At 36.4% G+C, this 22,840-nt stretch overlaps 1 long non-coding RNA gene and 1 pseudogene across 3 annotated transcripts; one reads left to right on the top strand and one right to left on the bottom strand.

Annotated features, from left to right (window-relative positions):
- Nucleotides 1-9,413: 9,413 nt before the first annotated feature.
- On the bottom strand, nucleotides 9,414-11,391 carry LOC138170169 (5'-AMP-activated protein kinase catalytic subunit alpha-1-like; annotated as a pseudogene).
- A 62-nt stretch (nucleotides 11,392-11,453) lies between these two features.
- On the top strand, nucleotides 11,454-17,728 carry LOC138170168 (uncharacterized). Of its 3 annotated transcripts, XR_011170555.1 has the most exons (5): nucleotides 11,454-11,529; nucleotides 12,257-12,403; nucleotides 12,942-13,098; nucleotides 15,354-15,493; nucleotides 17,658-17,728. It is a non-coding gene; the product is annotated as an uncharacterized lncRNA (long non-coding RNA). The 3 variants fall into 3 exon arrangements; XR_011170553.1 differs by lacking the exon at nucleotides 15,354-15,493; XR_011170554.1 differs by lacking the exons at nucleotides 11,454-11,529; nucleotides 15,354-15,493 and adding an exon at nucleotides 11,601-11,993.
- The last annotated feature ends 5,112 nt before the right edge of the window (nucleotides 17,729-22,840 follow it).

Genomic DNA, 22,840 nt, shown 5'->3' with positions numbered 1-22,840 from the left:
GATTCCAAAATTTCCGTGAGATGGGATGCAACCAGGGCATACTCGAGTCAGCTGGTACCTGTTCTTGGGAGCTAATTGTTAAATTTTCAGTGTGAGCATTTACACCTTGGAAATTGGCTAACACTACATGTCAGAAAGGGCAGCTAGGTGGTACAGTGGATACAGTGCTGGACCTGTAGTTAGGAAGACTCATTTTTTAAAAGTTCAAATCTGATCTTGGACACTTTTACTAGCTGTGTGATGCTGGGTGAGTCACTCAGCCCTGTTTGCCTTAGTTTCCTCGTCTGTAAAATAAGTTGGAGAAGGAAATGGCAAACCACTCCAGTATCTTGGCTAAGAAAACCCAAAATAAGGTTATGAAGAGTCAGACACAATTGAAAAATGACTAAGCATATAGGATTCAACTTATTGTAATGATGACTATCTAGACATAAGAAAATGATGGAGAAAATGTTGATTATGCAGTTTAAGCGTCAAACTATGTCATGCACTCTTTTTTTTTCCTCTTGAGAATCAGTCGTTAAAATTTTAGAAACACATCCCAGACACACCTACCCAACACTGCAGATCACAGTCCTTCTATAAGTTGATATTTTTTGTGGAATCTTAGCTTTTAAAAAACTTAACCCCTGTTGGCTGGCCTGATCCCTGGGCTTCTCAGGACTTAACTGGACTCATTATGGGTTGATATCTAAAGAGACCCTTGTCAAAGCCCAGTCAGAGCTAGTGTTTCATTTGTACAGTCTTTGAGAACCCAATGCTGTTTTCATGATAAAATGAGATATTGGAGGATTACAATGCAGGAATACTGAGAACATTAAAATGTCCCTCATCCCAGCACAAGCTTTTTTTTTAACATTTCCATGTGTCTCAAAAATATGGGGGTTCCCCTTAAAGTAAAGTGACTTTGTTATTTCCTTAAAGATAATAGGATAGAGGCTCAAAAAGGTCAAGAATTATTCAAGTTCACATGGTCAGATGACAAACAGATTTGGGACCAGAATCTGTATATTGGGAGTGAACACCCAAGACCCACTGGGGCTGCCTGTGCAATACTTCCATGAAAAAGAGTAGCTTTTGCCTAAACCTAATGGGAAGCTGGGTGACTCTGTAGATAGAGCACCAGACCTGAGTTCAAATCTGATCTCAAATGGTTACTTGCTAGTCACTTACCTGTGGCTAGTCACTTAACCCTGTTTACCTCAGTTTACTTATCTGTAAAATGAGCTGAAGAAGGGAAGGGCAAAGCATTCCATTATCTAGATGAGAAAAAGGTTCCTTTCCATTCCCATTTGGTTTTTGCCAGAGGTATATCATATCTAACTTTTCTAAAATTCTATTCATCTTCTTGACTTCTTTCTTCTTTATTTTATGTTTAGATTCATCTAGCTCTGAGAGGGGAAAGTAGAGTTAACCACCCCTTTGTCCCTATATATATATATTTTCTATTTCCCCCTTTACTTCATTTATCTTTTACTTTAGGAATTTGACACTTGGTACATATATGTTTAGTACTGATATTGCTAGTCATTAACTCCTACTTGTTGTTCAATTGTTTCAGTCATGTCTGATAGTTTTTGTTCCTGTTTGAGGTTTTCTTGGCAAAGATAATAAAGGGATTTTCCATTTCCTTCTTCAGTTAATTTTATAGATGAGGAACTGAAGTAAACAAAGTTAAATGATTTGCCCAGGTCACACAGCTAGTAAGTGTTTGCCATCAGAATGAAACACAATAAGAGGAGCCTTCCTGGAACCAGTTCTACTTGCCCAATTCTAATTTTTGCTTTTTTTTTTTTAGGGCAATTGAGTTTAAGTAACTTGCCCAAGGTCACAAGGCTAAGTTTTTTGTTTGTGTGTGTTAAGTGTCTGAGGCTAGATCCAAACTCAAGTCCTCTCAACTCTAGGGCCAGCACTCTACTCACTGCACCACCTAGCCACTCCTTTTTGCTTTTTTTTTTTGAGCCAATTCTATTTTTTAAGGAATTACTTTCTTCATTGAGCTTTTTCACTTCTTTTTCCATTTGACCAACTTTGCTTTTTAAGGGGTTATTTTTACCAGTGGTTTTTTGTTCCTTTTCTAATATTTGGCCAATTTTGTTTTTAAGGTGATATTTTCTTCAGTAATCAGTATGCCTGTTTTCTTAACTGTTAATTATCTTTTGTTTTCTTCCTTTTCTTTTTTTTTACTTAATTTTTCATCTACTACTCATTTGATTTTTTATGCAAAAAGTATACATAACAGTCACATTGTGAAAGAAAACATAGACAGGAAAACACAAGAAAATAAAGTTTAAAAAGTTTAAAGTTTGCTTCGACCTGTATTCAGACACCATCAATTCTTTCTCTGGAGGTGGCTAGCATTTTTTACATAAGTCTTCAGAATTGTCTTGGATCATTGTATTGCTGAGAATAGCCAAGTCATTATAGTTGACCATCTTACAATGTTGCAATTACTTTGCACATAGTACATTTCACTTTGCACCAACCCATACAAGTCTTTCCAGGTTTTTCTGAGAGCATCCTCCTCATCATTTCTTATAGTACAATAGTATTTCATTATAATCACATGCCACAACTTGATGGGCATCCCCTTAACTTCTAATTCCTTGCTACCAAAAAAAAAGATGCTTTCCTTTCCTTTTTATCTCTCTTATTTGATTTTGAAAGTTCTTTTTTTAGTTCTTCCAGGAATTCTTGTTGAGTGTGTGTCCAATTCATATTTTTCTTTTGAGGCTCTGCTTATAGCTGTTTTGACTTCATTGTCTTCTTTTCAGGTCTTGATCTTCCCTGTCGCTACAGGAGCTTTTCATTGTCAGGTTCTTTTTTGTTGTTTGCTAATCTTCTCCACTCAATTTATTGATCTTTATAGTAACGTTGTGCTCTGTTCATAACATTGGGGTGGGGAGCACTGTCTCAAGCTTTAGACTTTTTGTGTTGCTGTTTTCTGAGTTAGTTCTGGGGGTTTCGATGTTTTTGGTACTTCTAAGGTGATGTGATGTGGGGAGAGGCGTGGACACTATTTTCCTGGTCTGCCCTCTGTTATTTACCCAGGAAGGGATCCTGATCCTTTGGCATTGCAATTAATAATTGGTCCCTTGAAATTTTGATCCTTTAGGTATTGTTGTTCTATGTTTCATAGCTCCATTGTATCACTGGAAGATAGGGGGTTAGTTCTTTGCTTTAATAAAAATAGCTGTTTATTCTGTACATGTGGGTACTTTTTTCTCTTCCTTTTATATCTTTGGGTTATCATAAAATAATAATGGTATTGTTGTGTCTAAGGAGATATTCAGTTTAATGAATAATGGGATATTTCCAAAGCCCAAGTTCCGAATTGTTTTCCAGAAATTGGTCAGACCAACTCACTGCTCCACCAATAGTACCACAATGTGCCTGTTTTCCCTCTGTTTATTATTTCCGGTTTGTTCTGTATATACTGTAAATAGTTGTTTTCACTTAGTCACCCTCCTCCATAAGACTGTGATTTTCTTGAGAATGGAGATAGATGTGCTTTTCTTTGTTTCACTAGCACTAGTGCCTGGCACATAGTAGGTATTTAATAAATGTTTATTACATGGCTGAAGGGTGTGGTTACTTTTAATCTAACTTCAGAATCTGTCATTAGACAAAGTGTTTAGATGGCAATACCACAAAAAGACAATATGAATGGAGTATTCAACACAATAATCAATTTCTGTTGGAAAAAAACACTTCTCATTCACAATTTAGGATACTAAAAACTATTTTGAGTGAAGTATTATGGGTCAAAGGGATCTGATCACTCCCTTTTTAACTTTTTCCATACAACTACTACTCCTTCCTCTAAAGGCTTTCATTCATTGTGCTTTTTCACCTTATCTCTCATGTATTCACAGACAATCTATCAATAAATCATTGAAATATAAAAAGCAAATTTTCAGCAAAACCAACATACATATTCCTTGGTCAAACATTTTTATTTGTTAATGATATAGACCTATAATTTCATTGTGCAGAGTTCCTAAAATGTATTTTGTATTGGAATGGTCTTCCTCTTGTTTCTAGTCAAGCTTTTTTTCCAGCTTCATAACTGCTAGTGACCTCCCTTTCCCCCTACCACCTTGAATTTCTCTTCTCTCTCTCTCTCTCTCCCTCTCTCTCTCTCTCTCTCTCTCTCTCTCTCTCTCTCACACACACACACACACCTATTAACTTTTTATTTATATTTGTCTTTGTCTTCCCCATTCAAATATGCACTCATTGAAAGTAGGGATTGTTTCATCTTTGAATTTAAATTCTGAGAGAAAAAGAACTGTGTGGTACAATTGAAGGGAATATAGATGCAGATGAACAATTCATCTGTAAATTAATGGCACAGATAATTGCTTGATGCACTGAAGTACTTGCCTCTGATTATATAGTTGGTATATCAGAGGCATGTCCAAAGAGATGAACCCAGTCTTCCTGACTCTAAGGGAAAAAATCTCAGTGTACTTTATGGTTCTCAGGTTACTCTACTAAAAGGCAACACATTTAGGAGAGAGTTGCCCTAGTAAGCCCCTTAATTATAGCTAATTGAAGTGGCTATTAAAGTTCAAATAAAATTATCTAAAAATTATACTTTACAAAACAATGACAATAGTGATAGTATCTTTGTGAAAGTTAAATCTCTTCAAGGGAACTTCTGTCAGAACTTGGCTGTCAAAACACTTTGATTGATCATCTCCACCTCCATCCTCTCCTTAGAGTTGCAGCCTAGTTTTTCCAGTTGCCTTCTATATATCTCTTAGTGAATGTTTCACTGGTATCTCCAAGTCAACATGCCCACAACTGAATGATCCGTTCCCCGGCAAAACCTCTGTCTTCATTAACTTCATTTTTTCTGCTGATGGTATCACCAATATCCCAGTCACTCAAGTTTGTAATCTTAATCAGACTACATACTTAAAACTTCAAGTTAATCATTTAAGAAGTATTTATTAAAAATCTATTATGTGCCACACAGCTTCTTGTCTCTCAGAATTTAAATTCAAAGATGAAACAATCCTTATTTTGAATGAGTGCATATTTGAATGGGGAAGAAAAGGCAAATAAAAATAAAAAGTTAATAGATGTGTGTGTGTGTGTGATTGTGTGTATAAAATTCAAGGTAGATTGGTAGGGGAGGGGGAGGTCACTAGCAGTTATGAAGCTGGGAAAAATGCTTGACTAGAAACAAGAGGAAGACCATTCTAGTACAAAGGTACCAAGATGGGAGATGAAGTGTCATGTATAAGAAACAGAAGGTGAATTTGGTTGAATAGCAGAGGGATGGAGGAGAGACAATATCTAATCAGGCTAGAAAGATTGGGGTCTGGTTGTGTAAAGCTTCAAAAGCTAGTCTATGAATAAGTCCTTTGACCCATCAATTTTTGAGGATTAAATTATTTAGCCTTCAGTAGATTTTTAATACTTTCTTCCTATGGCCTTTCTAAAAATAAAATTTTATTGCTTTGTGATCAGTAAAGAATTTGTATAACATTCTATTTTTCTGCATTTGTTTGGGAGGTTTATAATTTCCAAAGAAATGATCAGTTTTTATAAAGGTGCCATACATAGCTAAGAAATATATGAGGTTCATTTGGTAATTATCAGAAGATTATCATCTAATTTCCTAAGATTTGATTCAAGTTTTTGCTTCTTTTTTTTATTAGGTGTATTTTTGTTTCCTTCTTTTTCTTTCTCCCTTCCTCTTTCTCTCTCTCCCTTCTTTGCTTTTGCCTTCTTTCTCACTTTCTCTCTCTCCCCCCCACCCCCACACACACTCTCACACACACACATATCTAATGGTAGCTATCTCTAGGGCAGAGATAGAAAAGGTAAAAAAAAATGTAGATGATAATTTTGTTAAATATTTGAAAGGATTAGCAAATTGTGCCCAGTAGATTTGCAGTTTCATGGGCAATCATTTTTCTATTGTACTACTTATGCAAATGCTTGTTTAATTCCATAAATTAAAAGTAAAATAAAATAAAATTTACATTTGTTTTTATGATACCTTTGAAGTAAATTTTCTTTGTAAAAGCTAATCTGATGTTAAATGGTTAAATGGAGCTAGGATACTAATCATCAGGCTCCTAAGAATGATGAATCATAGTAGGTGAGGATTTGAGTCAATAGAAGAAAGAACTTCCAAGCTACTCAGGTGTGTGTGTGTGTGTGTGTGTGTGTGTGTGTGTGAGAGAGAGAGAGAGAGAGACAGACAGACAGACAGACAGACAGACAGAGACAGAGAGAGCACTTTTGAAATTTTCCCTCATATCCAGGAAAAAATCTGTCTTTCTGCCAGTTTGATCCCTTCTGCCATTTGGTGTAAGTAAGAGAATCTAATCACTCATATGACAGTTCTTCAATTCCTTATCTGCTCTCCTTCTATGTACCATATTTCCCTTACATTCAACATTTCTCTTCTCTCGGTTTAACATCCTTAGTTTCTTCAACCTATTCTTACATTACATGGTCTTTTGGCCCTTCACCAATATGATCATTGCACTCCATATGAACGGCAGTCTGTTAATGCCCTTCTTGAAATATAATATCCAGAATTGTTCCCAGTACTTCTAATGTGATCTTACCAGGGCAGAATAAGTGCAACTATCACCTCCCTTGTTCTGGGAACCATGTGTTTAATAAGGTGATCTGACCTTGTACTTGCTTTTCTGTTACATCACACAACCAATTCATATTGAACTTATACTCATTTCAATTCAGTTTAATCTAATTCAAGTATTTTTCACCATATTCCTTCAAGTCACACATTTCCCATTACATAAAGAAGAATAATTTGACCAAAAGAATCTCAGTACGTTTTAATTTGTCCCTATAAAATTTCCATCTTACTGGGTTTGTCCCATCTTCTTCATATATTTTGGATCTTGATTCTATTTTCAATATTTTAGTTCTGATGGCCTCCCTAAAGGTGTCCTTCTCCCTGTTTATATTTCAAGCTTCTTCAGAATAGGGTCAGTTTGGCACCAATATTTGACCCTTCAATGTACTATCATAGTGCACTACACAATGTAATAATAATAATATTTGTCAAATTAATATTGTTAAATAGTTAATAAATTACTATTGAATAAATTTCTGTAGCTGAATGTCCTTATTTCTAAAAGTAATAGGTATTTAGGGTGGCACAATGAATAGAATTCTGGACTTGGAGTCAGGAAGACTTGACACCAATTTGGCCTTAATTTACTAGCTGTATGACCCTATTTCCTTCTTTGTTGTAAGGACAAAATGAGATAATTGTAAAGTGTTTCACATATTTAAAAAAGATCTATACATACATGTATATATGCAGAGTACTATGTTCCTTAATTATTATTAAGTAATAGCAATTATTTCCATTATAAATACAATATAATAATAGAGCATGGGTTGTTTTATTTCCCATGAATGTAATAATTTCTAATGTATCCATTTCAATGAAACAGCCTCTAATGAAGATGACATCTTTAATCTGGCAAAATTACAATTAAGACTATTTCAATTCTCTGGAGGCAACTAGAATTAACATTCCAACTTAATAGAAAAATATAAAATGTTAATGTAGTTAATAATCAATTGCTAACTTAATCATTTCTATAGGATGACTCTAGAGGCAGGGATTCATAATGGGTAGAGGATATGGCTTCACATCCTACCTCAGACACATAATCTGTGATCCTACACAATTCACTGAGTCTCTCAGCATTGCAGGAAAACTTTTAAGACTGTAGAGGTGCCAGTTTGCATCCGTGGAGTTAGTTTTTATTTTAAACAAATGAAATCACAGGTCTACACCAGTAAATATGTTAGTATTACGCAAAATGCTTTGCACTTAGTAAGTGTTAAATAAGTGTGTATTGGATTTTTAATTTGCTTCCCCAAATCATAGTTCTTCGGATCTAAATTTTTACTGTTCCTGTTAAATCTATAAAGCAGAGAGTCAAGTCAGGAGGGAAGTGTCGAGTCAGTATTTGTCTATCCATGTGTGTATCATATGTACATAGATAGATATTGATATATATGCACATATATCATTAAACATAGATAATTATGTCTAATATATTGATTATGAAGAAAGCCAATTATCCTGATTATAATATGCATTCATATGAACAGGTCACAGAATTAATCAATAAGTACACATAGTTTTGGACAAATTATACATATGAATTGTCTATCTAGATGAGTGGAAGAAAGTTGCAAAATTGAGAAATTCTTTTTCTGATGTAACACCAGAACCAAAAAAAACCACACCCATATGGTTCAAATGTATATGAAAATTCTTTACTTTAGGCTTACATGTATGAAAAATGTAGTGCCCTAAAACGGTGAACAAAGGTATACAAAACCTAGTTATTTAACTGCCAAACTATTCTTGTTCTGGACTCCTTGTTTTGACTTGAATGAATCAGTCAATAAATTGCCGATCACATGTTTTTGCTTTCAAGGAGCTACAAGGAAAACAGGAAGGTTCTCCAAAAGTCCTTAAAACTGACAATATATTTTTCATTACCCATAAGTCTGTTCACAGATGATTTCATCCAATTGCCTCATCTTATATATGAGGAAACTGAAGTTCAGGTAGTTTCCATGTTTTGTCCAAGATAACAAAAGTGGTGAGTGTCAAAGATGAAATTGGAACTCATGTCCTCTGATACCAGCATTGGAACCTTTTTCACTGTATATGCTGAATGTTTTTACTCTTTATAATATCTGTGGCCAACAACAAAACCTTCTCTAACCTGGTTGCTATTGTGGCATGAACTAGGACAGAAAAATGTATGAAGAAGAAATCACGTTCTGAAGGCACAATAATTTAATTCACTAGAGGGCTATCATGCAGGAAAAGTCCAAGATAAGGGGGCATGAGAGGAACTTCTCTCCCAAAAGAGAGAGGCTGGTTCTGGGACATTTTGATAAGTGAGACCAAGGGACTTGTCACTGTGCAAGGGATGTTGATACATCCCTTTCTTTGATTTTTTGTTCCCTTGCTTTTCCAGTCTTTGAAACCCATTTTCTACTAATCATGAAAAATAAATTACTATAAATATATTGATTTAAAAATTCTAAATTTCACATGTCAATCTGGAACTGAAACATATTCAGAATTTACCATATATGTTCTCCTAACCCCACCCACCCCTGCCCTCATGCCCCACTTAGTTTCCTGGAAAAATGTTTGTTTTGATCATGTAATGTGAAGCTTCAAAAAACAATTCACCATGCCTTTTCCTATTTAGATGTATATATTTCCCAAAATGATATCTGCATATTTCTATAGTACTTGTATTGAATCTTGGAAATTCAGAGTTTATATTTATTCTTTACTTACACTTATTCCAATCACTTCATTGTGTCAAGTTATTGCATTGTCCATAAGATCTAGAATTTTTTTTTCTTATTTTTCACTGTGCCAGAATTTTAATAAGAAATGTACACATCTCAAAAACTCTATTGTGTGACTTCCTGACCTTGGAGTTAAGTTAACTTTAGAAGAGTCAGGTGAAATCACTGATGATGTAAGGGAAACATCTGAGGATGTTTCTTGGGTTTCAGCATCTGAATCATTCTTTTGGCAACATTGATAATTGCTCACAGAACCCAATCTTTGTGGAGCAGTGGTTCCAAATTTGGCTTCAGTAATTTCTTTTTTTTTTTTTAAAGCAATTGGGGTTAAGTAACTTGCTCAAGGTAACACAGCCAGTTATTTCTGGGTGTGGTGCTAAGTATCAGAGCCCAGATTCGATCCCAGGTTACCCCGACTCTGGGGCCAGTACTCTTGCTCACTGAGCCATTTGGCCACCCCTTTAGTAATTTCTTTATCAATGCTTTGGAAGTACAGTTAGTAAGTTCTATTGTTCACCTGGTATAATTGTAGACTCATTTTTTGAGTTATGTGCTTGTCATTGGATTCCTCCTTCAGACACACAAATAATATGGGTTTACAACCTTCCGTTCAGAATCCAGCTGCTTGAGTAACAAACTTCTGCCATGAACTCATTCGGATGACTTTGACTTCAATTTTCCAAGTGCCATTTTGCCCTCTTCACACCCTGGTGTTTGGATTTTTGAGGATTTAATTCATCTAGTGTATGGTGTGACCTTGTGTTTGAGCATCCAAGAATGGCACTCTTTTAGGATGTTGGCAAGAACAATGATGATCATCTAAGAAAGAATCTGGTGAACTTGTAGCCAAGTAGAAATCTTTGGCCTCATTCATCATTCTCTGATTGTCTATTATGTGGTGATAAGTGACTGGCAAAGGGTCCTAGTGGTTTCTGCTATACAGACAGCTGAGAATCTTTTCCTCTGTGCATTCAAATTTTTCATATACTTCTTTGAAGGCTTCATCATGAATCATGGATCCTCCAAAAAGAGATACTTTGGCAGGTCTTGTTTAAACCAATCATGTTCCCTGATGTCTTTGATTGTGACTCTCTTCAAAGGATCCATGTTGAGTATGTTTCATAAAGCTAATCAACAGAATGATGCAAGAACTGAGGGGCATAAAAGATCCCATCAGACATCTTCTTTAAAAGGGTTGGCACATGATCAAAAACAAATGCAAGTGTGCCATATAATGAATCATAGAGAATAACATCACTACTCTAAATTCTATTTCTGGACCTGCATACAACCTTCCTGAAATTAATTCTGGTGCACCATAGTTGGACGACCCACAGTTTGTTCTTAAAAATTTGCCATTGGGGGCAGCTACGTGACACAGTGAATAGACCACTGGCCCTGGAGTCAGGAGGACCTGAGTTCAAATGCGACCTCAGACACTTAACACAAAAACTAGCTGTGTGACCTTGGGCAAGTCACTTAACCCCAATTGACCCTCCAAAAAGAAAAAAAATTGCCATTTGACATCATGTTTGAAAGACCAGAATCAGCTATCTTTGTATTCATGTATGCATCAAGCAGTACATTTTCAGGTTTCAAGTCTCTATGGACAATTATGTGATTGTGACAATAATCCACATCAGATAGGATTGTTGAAAAATGCCCATTCTCTCACCCAGCCTTCTGTTTTCACAGATATAATCAAATAGCTCTCCCACAAGGACATATCCCATCACCATGAAAATGTCAGATGGTATAGTAATGATCTGGTGCAGCTTAAAGACATGAGAATGTCTGAAAAGCTTGAGGTTCTGAATTTCTCTGCAAATTTTTCCTACCACATCAATGTTTCGAATTTTCTGTCGATTTAAGATCTTCACGGCAGCTTTATGCCCAGTCAACTCATGCTTTCCAATTTTACTTTGACAAAGGCACAGACCCCCAGAGTATTCCCTAGGATGTAGTGGCCAATCTTCACCCTCCTATCTTTTATTTCTTCTGTTTCCCTGAAGCCATCTTCCTATGGGAACTAAGCCTGCACAGGGGGCACTGAAGGGGATCGATTGATGAGGCGGGGAGGAAGAGAGAGGAGAAAGGGAGGGAAAAGAGAGGGAGGAGGAGAGAGGAAAGGAGAAGGAAGAGGAGATGGAGGAGAGGAAAGGGAAAGGGGCAAGAGTGAGAGAGGAGGGGGGATGCAAAAGGGAGGAGGAAGGCAAGGAGCGGGAGGAGGGCGAGGGAGAAGAAGAAGGAGGAGGAAAGTAGAGGTGGAGGAAGGGGGAAGGGAAGAGGACGAGAGGGAGGGAGAAGGAGAGAATAAGACAGGGAAAGAGAGGAGTTGGAGAGGGAGGAAGCGGGGAGGAGAGGAAGAGGGTCTAGAAAGGGAGAGAAGGGGAAAGAAAGGGACGGTGAGGAAGGGTGGAAAAGAGGGAGCCCACCTCCCTTCCGAGAGCGCAGGAGACAGAGGGGTCAAGGGTGGGGACTGGGGGGCAGGGGAGCCGCGGTAACCGCTGCCCTGAAGCCGGGCTGCGATTGCCACCCTCCTTCTCTTGGCTCCCATCTGCTCCCCTCCTCTGCCTGATCCGCGTCTGGCCCAGCCACTCTCGACCTGGTGGCAGGGCTTGAGGATGTTGATTCCGGAGGTACTGGATCAACCAGTCCCCTTGGCTACCGCCTGGGTAGCACCAGGAGCGCGCGCCCAGGTGCTGGGGCGGCCCGGCTCCCCCTCCTAGATAACGAGGCGTCCAGAATTTAAAAAAAAAATGCTGAGGAACGTTATGTCCTCTCCATATTTCATAAGACCTTGCACAGTGTCGTAATTTGATTATGAAGAGAAACCCATCTGTTATCTATTTTGTAAATCCAATCGTTTTATACGTAAAAACGCATGATTTCGTCTACATAGGTACTCTATCACGCAGAGGATTACAAATTAAGATTGAAGACACTTCAAAGGCAAATTGGTCCAACCCTGTAATTTTACACCGTGCAAATTGAGGGCCAGGAAGGTTTAAGCATCTTCAGAAGGTCACACAGGAAGAAAGTAACAGAGGTGAGATTTGAACTCTGGTCTTCTGATTCTAGATATCATGTTTTGTTTTGTTTATACTGTAAATTGCAATTTATTTCACACTTCCTCATCTTGTGCAATTGTCTTCCATGATTTCTCGTAAGACCTGTATAAAATAATCTACTCAATATACTAGAGGCCTTCCTCTAGGACTTGTAACATTTTGTGGTTATGAGAGCAGCACCCAAACTGTCCTTGTTCTCCCTCACTCCTCCATCACTAGCCTATCTCTTTTGCTGTTGGTATGTTTCTGGGATGAAATTTTGTCCATTTCTTGTGGCTAGTCTTCATTTGCAGTATGCAGACTACTTATGATCATCATACCTGTTAAAGTTCCCCATAATTTTAATTCCACAAAGAACATGGTATTCTTTTATTTGAAGTCAATTAGCATCACGAGGAAGTTACTTGTATTAACTGAATAAGTATTTGTATCAGAAAGCAGCTGAAGAGCACAGAATGCACTATGAGATTTTAAAAATGATATCTAGCCTACTTATCTCCTCTATTTTAATTCCAGGCCAGTCCTGTTGTCTTGACTTTTGTCTTGCCACTGGACTCCAGTGACTCTGGAGGAGAGAGTGAGACTGATGATTTTGAACAACTCTGCTTCACTTAAATTTAGTTCATGTGCAAATCATTGGTCCACTTCAAGAACAAGTGATGAACAACAATCTGTGAGTATTAGTAGCTGCCCTCTGGACACCCAACCTGCAAGTTTGAGTTGGGTGATACTGCTGTTTCTTGTTCTCCTTCCCCTTCCCCTTCCTCCTCCTCCTCCTCCTCCTCCTCCTTCCCTATCCCTTAATCATTGAATAGGTATTGCCTGAGACAAACAGAGACCTGGAAACAACCTTAATTTAAAAAGTCCAGAGTCACCCACTGCATCCTGGTCCATTGCTAGTCATCTTGACTTTTGTCCTGCCACTGACCTCTGATTACTCTGGAGGAGAGAGTGAAGCTGATGACTGCTCAACTCTGCCTCACTTAAATCTAATTCCCTTGCATGTCTAGACATCACCCTTCTAACATCATTAAAGTACTTTTCTGGAATGAAGGACAAGCAACAGCAGCACAGACTCAGGATCCCTGGTTAAGATACATGTCCTAGTGGCTAAACTCAAAGGGCTGCTTTGATGTGCAACTTTTTGCATGGGTAGGTAGCATTTTTCCTCCACTTGTTTTTTCCTTCATCATTTGTGATATTCTTCTCTTCTGAGATGAATTCACCCATAGAGAGGCAGATTTTTCATATAGTCCCTGTGAAGAGAACATTACACTGATTGAATTGAACCAAGAAACAGTACAGGGCCTCCACCTCCTTTCAATTTATGTAAGGCTTATGAATATGTATCCCCCTGAGTAGTACCCAACGTGATACTGATGCTGAGAATCATTGAAAACTTATCTCTGAACAGTCTATTAGGGAATGTTATGTATTCTTAATATATGCAAAGGAGACATCTTATTGTCTGGGGAGCCTTTGAGTCTCTGTCTTGCTGTATTGTATCAAATGCTATTATTTTTTGCAATCAACATGCAAACAAAATATTTTTAATCTCTACCTTGAAGCCCTAATTTTTCCTTTTTCTCCTTATGAAGTTTACAATGAAAACAGTGAGAAAGTGATTATCCCCCCTTCTCTCTCTGTCTCTGTCTCTCTCTCTGTCTCTGTCTCTGTCTCTTTATCTCTGTCTCTCTCTCTCTCCCCGTCTCTCTCTCTGTCTCTGTCTCTCTCTTTCTCTTTCATTTTGTGCATACAAGATCAGACAACAGATTGGCCGTCTGTTATTCCTCACCCTCACTACATGTCTAAGATGTTTTCTCCTTATTAATGATACCTTTCCAGTCATATCTTGTCTCCCATTTTTTGGACATAGTTGATCAATGGAAAATTGAAAGAATACTATGTGTACGGACCACATCTTTCTATTGACATTTGTGTCATCTGTACCTTTGTCATGGGTGTCTTCTAAGATTCATAATTATACACTTAGAGAAGGATATTTGTATTAAAAAACTACTTCTGTGTGAAGTAGAAGCTTGGGGCCATTAAAAGCATTGTAGACTCTCCCCAGGACAATAGAAGTAACCCTCTTCCTTCCATTTATTTCTAGATCTAACTCATTGTCCTACTGTAGTACATGCTGCATATATTCATATAATCATTATTAATATATGCTTATGCTGCATATGTGTACATGAATTGATGTATATATATATGCATACATATTTGAAGAGATACAGGTGTATCTGTGCATGGGTTAATGTATGTCTATGCATATGCACATACTCACCACATATTTATACATGTGAAGTATATGTTCATATATGTATGTATATATTGCCTTAAAACTATGTAGCTAATATATAGCTTTCCTTCAAACTGTGCAGCTAAGTTAAAAAATGATAAGTACCTCTCAAGATCTTATATATTTATGGTTGGTGTAATTTTCATTTCCATTAATACCAAGGCTAAGAAAAACAGGATAGAGGTGTAAATTTTAATGATTACAACATGAATACACTTCCAAGTGAATAGGATTTCCCTCTCAACTTGTTCTTTCCTTAAACATATGTTCTTTCTCTCAAATTTTATGATCTTTACAACCCTACATATCAACAGTGTGCTATCTAACAGTCTCCCTCTATTACTCTAAGTTCTCTTTCTTGTTTAATCAAATCACCATTTTATGACATTAGTAGTGAAATTAGTAATAGACATCACAAAAGCCTAGGTAATTTCTCCAACCTTGAAATGTTCATATGAAAATACACAAAAACACACAAAGAATAACTCATAAATATCTTTCTGCAGTTTATATATGCGATTGAAATCTTTAGAGCTCAAGAAATCATATTTTCCACAAAGGCCTTTCTTTGAGAAAAGAGCTGTCTAAATATTATATAATATCAAATTTTATTTCTCTAGAATAAAGTCTGACTCAAACAAGTGACTCATTTATTGAAAACAAACTTAAAAAATAATTTTCTTCAATTGGAAAAGAAAAAAGCCAAGATGACTAAGGTTTAAAAAATCTGTGAAGAATAAGAATAAATGGTACTGGTAGGGTAAGTTTAGATTTATTCACCAAAATCCAGAATATTAAAATGAAGGGAAATCACTTTGATGACAGAAAGTTAAGATTATGATGAATATACTGATTGTACTTATTATGTTAATACTTATATTTCAATATTTTAGCTTTTGAGTTTCAGTATTTTAATTCTTTATATACATTTTAACAATATAGATTGACTTCTTGACATTTAACAGAATATTTTCACAAATGGTAATGAATGAAAATATTAATATTTTAATGATCAACACTGCATAGTAATAAGCTTATTCAACATTGGCCCTCAAACAAGAGATAAATCTATCACCTTGCCCAAATTGAGGTTTCTCCAGCTTGGTAGGATATTCTGGAGACTGTATTCAGCTAGGACAGACCTGTACAACTTGGCAGTAGTGAGGGGCCAAAACTGAAATAGACTAAACGTCCTTAGGCCACAGATAATTAGACTAGAGACAGAACAATGATGGTTGGTTGTTGCGGGGCATGTGACAAATAGTAGAACGTACAGTGGTAACTGTATATTTTTTTATGGGCAGCCTGAAATTCTTTGGCAGGCGCACTCAATCCACGAACCATATATGGTGCCTATCTGAGCCAGAAGCACAATACTTAGGGCCTAGAGTTAGGAAGGTGAATTCAAATCCTTACTCAAAATCTTGATAGCAGTGGGACCCTGGAAAAGTCATTTAATCTCTCTCTGTCTCAGTTTCCTCAACTGTAACATAGTTACAATAATGACACCTACTTTATAAGACTCTTGTGAGGAAAAAATAAGATAATATTTGTAAAACATTTAGCACAGTGTCTGGCATATTATAGGAACTTCCCTTCATCTTTCCCCTTCACTTCAAGAATTCAGGACACCTCTGTAATACAGAGAGATATTGGAGTAGGAATTTAGTAAATTATTCCACGTAGTGGATCATAAATTTATGGAAATCGATATAAAAAGGTAGCATTGGCTAAAATTATAAACAAAATTTAAAAGGCTTTAATTCCAAGGAAGCTCATAATTAGTTATTAAAGGGAAATTGGGATTGCTGAAATCTGTTTCTTGCCTTTGTTGTTGAAAATACAGTGTGATGTAAAGAATAAATAAACACAGAATCAAGAAGACCCAAATTTGGAGTCTATCTCTGACATTTACATCTGTGCAAATTTGAACCATTGACTTAAACTCTGAATTTTTGTTCTCTTATCTACAACATGGGCATGACAGTAATCATAGTACCTACTTTGTAGCTTTATTGAAGCTCAAAAGAAATAATGTATTCAAAAGTACTTTGCAGGCTTTAAAGTGCCATATAAATGTCAATTACTGCTATTATTAATATTGTGACCTCTACTACTTTGCCATTATATTTTACCTATATTGTAATATGACAGTCATAACAATAAACTACTATTGGATTTTTGGTAAATGTGAAATGATCCTTCTGAGTACTTAGGAGCCATGAGGAATAGCATAAAACTGATGTGTAAGGAAGAAAGAAATTAAAAGGTGCAAGAAATAGGATTAAAATAGTTAAACAGTTAATAGCTAGTATTTATATGATGCTTTAAGGTTTGCAAAGCACTAGACAAATATTATTTCATTTTATCCTTAAAACATCTCTGAGATGTAGCTGCTATTGTTATCTCCATTTTATACTTGAGGAAACTGAAGTAGAAAGAAATTAAGTGATTTGTCTGAGGTTACACATCTAATAGGTGTCTGAGGTCATATTTGAACTCAGGTCATCCTAATGTTAGGCCCAGTGCTCTGTCCACTGTGTCAATTAATTGCCACTGATTGAATTCTTGAAATTAACTATATATCCTAAAAACAAGTTTTAAACTGTTCTACAGAATAGGATAAGGTTGGGGGAGTTCTTGGAGTTAGCCTGCTGCTACCAGGCTGACAGAAACCCGTTAGGTTTGTCAGAAATTCTGAAAGCTTAGGCTCTAGTCACAAATTTAATAATTTGATAAATATACATTCCTTCATCTAAGTCACTGATCAGTATTTTACTTGGGCCAAGGCAAGAGGTATATAGAACTTTGCTGAAGAACTTCCTCCAGTTTGATATTGAGCCACAAATCAATATTCCTTGGATTTAGCTGCTACTCAGTTCTACCAAACTGACTATCCTTTCATTTTACCTATGTCTCTCTAGGTCTCCCAGAAGACTATTATAAAGACATGTCCATGATATTTCCGGGCTAGTTACTCTATCAAAAAAGAAAATTGTCTTAATATGATACGACTTGTTCTTGATACAACCACAAAATCTTGTGGAGAACATTTCCCTCTCCAAATGCTCATAAACTATCCCTTAAAATATGTTCTAGAATTTTGTTTTTAATTTGAGTAACCTATTCTGTGTTTCTCAAAATCAGTAAAGTTGACCTTCTGGGAGCCAAGATGGTGGAGTAAGCAGAAAATCACATAACTTTCACCTCAAAACAACCACAAAATAGTGTCCCAAAACAAATCCTGAAATAGCAGGATGAGCAAAAAGATGGGGTGAAACAGTCTTTTACTCCAAGAAACCTGAAGTTTGGCAAAAACCATCTGTGTTGCTTAGGTGAAAGGAGAGTACAGTTCAGGACAGGAAGCATCCCAGCAAGCCAGTAGCAAATACTGCTTCTGTAAACCAGTGAGAGATCTTGAGCCCCACTGTGGTAGAGCAGGTAAATGCCAATACCAGGACCCCTCATATGCTTCAGTATAGCCAAAGAAATTGACTGACACCTGCTCTAAGAACTGCGAAGTGTTTCAACATATCCCTGGGCAAAAAGATAGCCAGCAGCATCTAGACCTCCACATACTTCAGTGTAGCTCTGGGCACACAGGTAGACACCAATCCTACAGGTGCCTAAGCAAATGGGCAGACACTGGTACAGGGGACCCCATACATAACCCAGCATATCCAAGTAAATAGGCAGACACCCTTGTTGGCCCTGCCAAGTGCTTCAGTGTAGCCCTAGGGAAACAGGCAGATGTCAATGCAAAAACACCCTCACCATCCTCCACACATGCCAGATACCAACACTAGGATACTGGCTTAGCACCAGGTAAGCTGCTGTGGCCTCCAGCAGAACTAGTCAACCCCCACCCCACTCCTTAGCATAGCATCAGACTCAAAGGTCCTTCAGAGCTTCAGAGCAACATCAGTGCAGCATCAGGTAGATCAGTCCTGACACAAAAAGACTGAGATAGTGTCCCTTCCACCCCAGGAGCAGAACTCAAATTTAAAAGAAAGGAAAAGGGTCAAAAAAGATGAGCAAACAGCAACAATAAAGAATATGACCATAGAAAGTTATTATGGTGAAAGGGAAGACCAAGATGCAAACTCAAAGAAAAAAAGAAAACAGCATCAAAACTCCTATGGACAAAAGCCCCCTAAAATATAGAAAGTGGTGCCATACCCTGAATGAAATCATGGAAGAGTTCAAAAAGGGAGCTTAAAAATCACATGAGAGAAGTAGAAGAAAAATTGAAAAAAGAAATGAGTGATGCAAGAGAATTATGAAAAAAAAGAATCAAAAACCTGTAAAAAGAAAACATTACTTAAAAAGTAGAATTGGTTAAATGGAAAAGGAGACACAAAAATCCACTGAAGAAAAAAACAACTCCTTAAAAAGTGGAATTGGCCAAATGGAAGAGTAGGTACAAATACTAACCAAGGAAAACAACTCCTTAAAAACGAGAATTGGGCAAGTGGAATCTAATAACTCTATGAGACATCAAGAATCAAACAAACTAAAAATAATGAAAAAAAATAGGAAGAAACTGTAAAATACCTCATTAGAAAAACAACTGCTCTAGAAAATAGGTCCAGGTAACACTAATGCATTGTTGGTGGAGTTGTGAACTGATCCAGCCTTTCTGGAGAGCAATCTGGAATTATGCCCAAAGGGCTATAAATACTTTCATACCCTTTGATCCAGCAATACCACTCCTAGGGTTATACCCCAAAGAGATCATAGAAATGGGAGAAAGACCCATATGTACAAAAATGTTTATAGCAGCTCTTTTTATTGTGGCAAAGAATTGGAAATTAAGGGGGTGCCCATCAATTGGGGAATGGCTGAACAAGTTGTGGTATATGCATGTTATGGAATACTATTGCGCCATAAGAAACGGGGAGCAGGCGGTCTTCATATTTACCTGGAGAGGCTTAAAAGAACTGATGCTGAGTGAGAAGAGTAGAACCAGGAGGAATTTGTACACAATTACAGACACAACGTATGTGTGATGACCAACTTTGATAGACTGGACTCTTCTCAACAATACAGGGATATAAGTCAATCCCAAAAGATGCATGATGGAGAGAAAAACGTGCATCCAGAGAAAGAACTAAATTTGTATCCAGGTGGAAGGAAAATACCTGATCTTTTTCGTTCTCTTATTTGATTTTATGTCCTCTTTACCATTTTTCATTCCAGCTGGTAAAATCCATCCTTATAACCTGACCATTGTATAATGTGAAAGTATTTACAGATCCTATACTTGATAATAAGCCGCCATGGGGGGGAGGGCAGGGAGGGGGACAAAATGTGAAATTCAAGGAATTGTGGAATTGAATCCTGTAAACTAAAAGGAAACAAACAAATTAATAAATTAAAGTTAAAAAAAAGAAAGAAAATAGGTCCAGGTGAGACAAAGTGAAAATCATTAGACTACCTGAAAGCCATAATCAAAAGGAGGACCTGGAGAGCATCTTTCAAAACAAACAAACAAACAAAAAAACTGCCCTGATATTCTGGAACCAAAGGGAAAAATAGGCTTTCAAAGAATCCACCAATCAACTCAAGAAAGAGATCCCAAAATACAACCTCCAAGGAACATTTTAGTCAAATTTCAGAACTATTAAATCAAGGAAAAAATACTTCAAGTTAACAGGAGAAAAATTCAAATATCAGGGAGACATAATCAGGATTACACAGGATTTAGCAATACAATATTAAAGGACCAGAGGTCATCGAACATGATATTCCAGAAGGCAAAGGAGATGGAACTACAACATAATCACCTACCCAGTGAAATTAAGCATAATATTTCAAAGGAAAAATTGTAATTCAATGAAATAGAAGGATTTGAAGCTTTCATAAAAAGAAGACCAGAATTGAACAATAATTTTTATCTCCAATATTAAGACACAAGAGAGGCATAAAAAGGGAAAATGGGAAAAGAAAGCATAAGAGATTCAATAGATCTAAATAGTTTACATTCCCACATGGGAAGATGATAATTGCAATTCTTAAAAATCATAGAACATACAGGTATAAAGTAAATTTGAATGAATGACATAAAAATAATTAAGGGATGAGAAAGAGGAGTACATTGGGAATAGAAGGAAGGGAGAGGTAGAATGGGGCAAATTATTTCATATGAAGAGGTGCAAATGACCTATTACAGTGGAGGGATAGATGGGAGGGTGGGTGATGGGTTATCACTTGAATCTTACTCTCATCAGTATTGCCTCAAAGAGGGCATAATATACACAATCAGTTGAATATAGAATCTATCTCACCCAACAAGGAAGTAGGAGAAGAAAAGATTAAGTAAAGGGTGGGAGGGGGGACTGACAGAAGGGAGGGCAGATTGGGGGAGGCTATAGATAGAAGCAAAACACTGGTAAGGAGGGAGAGGGCAAAAGGAAAAAGGACAAAGAAGAGAAAATCAGGATGAAGGGAAAGATGTAGTAATGATAACTGTGAATGGGAATGGGATGAATTCTTACATAAGATAGAATCAAAGAGCAGAGTGGGTCAAAAACCAGAATCCTATAATGTTTTTTTTTTTACAAGAAACACTTGAAGCAGAAACACACACACAAAGTCAAAGTAAGGGGATGGGGCAGAATCTATTATGCTTCAGCTAAAGTAACAAAGCTATTCTAGTGGAGGACCTCAACTTTTCCCTTTCAGAACTCAATAAATCAAATGAAAATAAACAAGAAAAATACTAAGGAGATGCATAGAGTATTAGAAAAGTTAAATGTAACAAATCTTTGGAGAAAACTTTTTTCTCAGCTGCATATGGCACCTGCAAAAAATTGACTATGCATTAGAGAAAAAAAATTCAAAATTAAATGTAGAAAGATGGGAATATTAAAAATATTTTTGGATCACAATATAATAAAAATGACATTCAACAAAGGGCAGTGGAAAATAGATTAAAAATTAATTGGAAACTAAATAATCTAATCCTAAAGAATGTGCCCAAAAACAAATCATACAATCAGTAATTTCATTAATGAGAATTACATTTATGAGACAATATACCAAAGTTTATGGAATGCAGACAAAGAGGTACTTAGGGGAAAATTTATTTCTCTAAATTCTTACATCAATAAAATAGAGAATGAACAGATTGATGAATTGGGCATGCAAGTAAGAAAAAAAATACTATAAATGGAACAAATTAAAAATCCTCAAAGAGAGGTGGCACAGTGAATAGAGCACCAGCCCTGGAGTCAGGAGGACCTGAGTTCAAATCCAACCTCAGACACTTAACAGTTACTATCTGTATGGCCTTAACATACTAGCTGTGTGCAAGCCACTTAACTCCAATAGCCCTACCTTCCCCCCACCAAAAAAAAAAACACCATCCCCAATTAAGCATCAAATTAGAAATCCTGAAAGTCAAAGGTAAGATTAATAAAAATGAAAGTAGTAAAAATAACTGTTGAACTAATAAATAAAACTGGGCCTGGTTTTATGAAAAAAAAAATACAAGAAGATAAATAAGACATTGGTTAATTTGATTTAAACAAATGAAAGAAGAAAATGAAATATTCATTATCAAAAATGAAAAGGATGGAATCATTGCCAATGAAGAAGAAATTAAAGCAATCATTAAGAAATATTTTGCCCATTTATATACCAATAAATATAATAATGTTTGAAATAGATGAATATTTACAAAAATGGCATCTTCCTTAAAATGAGAGATAGCATCTATCTAAAACCATCAGCAAGCATTATATTTAATGAAGATAGGTCAGAAACATTTCCAACAAGACCAGGATTGAAACAATGATGTCTGTTATTCAATATTGTACTAGAAATGTTAGCTTTAGCAATAAGAGAAGAGAAAGAAATTGAAGGAATTTAAATAGGCAAAGAAGAAACTAAGCCATCACTCTTTGCAGATTTTATGATGGTGTACTAGGGGAAATAATTAACAAAGTTGCCAATACAAAATAAACCCACAAAAATGATCAGTATTTCTATACATTACCAACAAAGTCCAGTAGCAAGAAATAGAAAGAGAATTTCCATTTAAAATAATTTTAGGTGGTATAAAATACTTGGAAATCTACCTGTCAAGACAATCTCAAGAACTTTA

This window comes from Petaurus breviceps, unplaced genomic scaffold, assembly GCF_028583685.1.
Source record: "Petaurus breviceps papuanus isolate PSGF00001 unplaced genomic scaffold, PetGlider_PUasm1.0 38, whole genome shotgun sequence".
Classification (NCBI taxonomy): domain Eukaryota; kingdom Metazoa; phylum Chordata; class Mammalia; order Diprotodontia; family Petauridae; genus Petaurus; species Petaurus breviceps.
The sequence above is the reverse complement of the archived record's forward strand: the minus strand, read 5'-3'. Positions and strand labels throughout refer to the sequence as shown.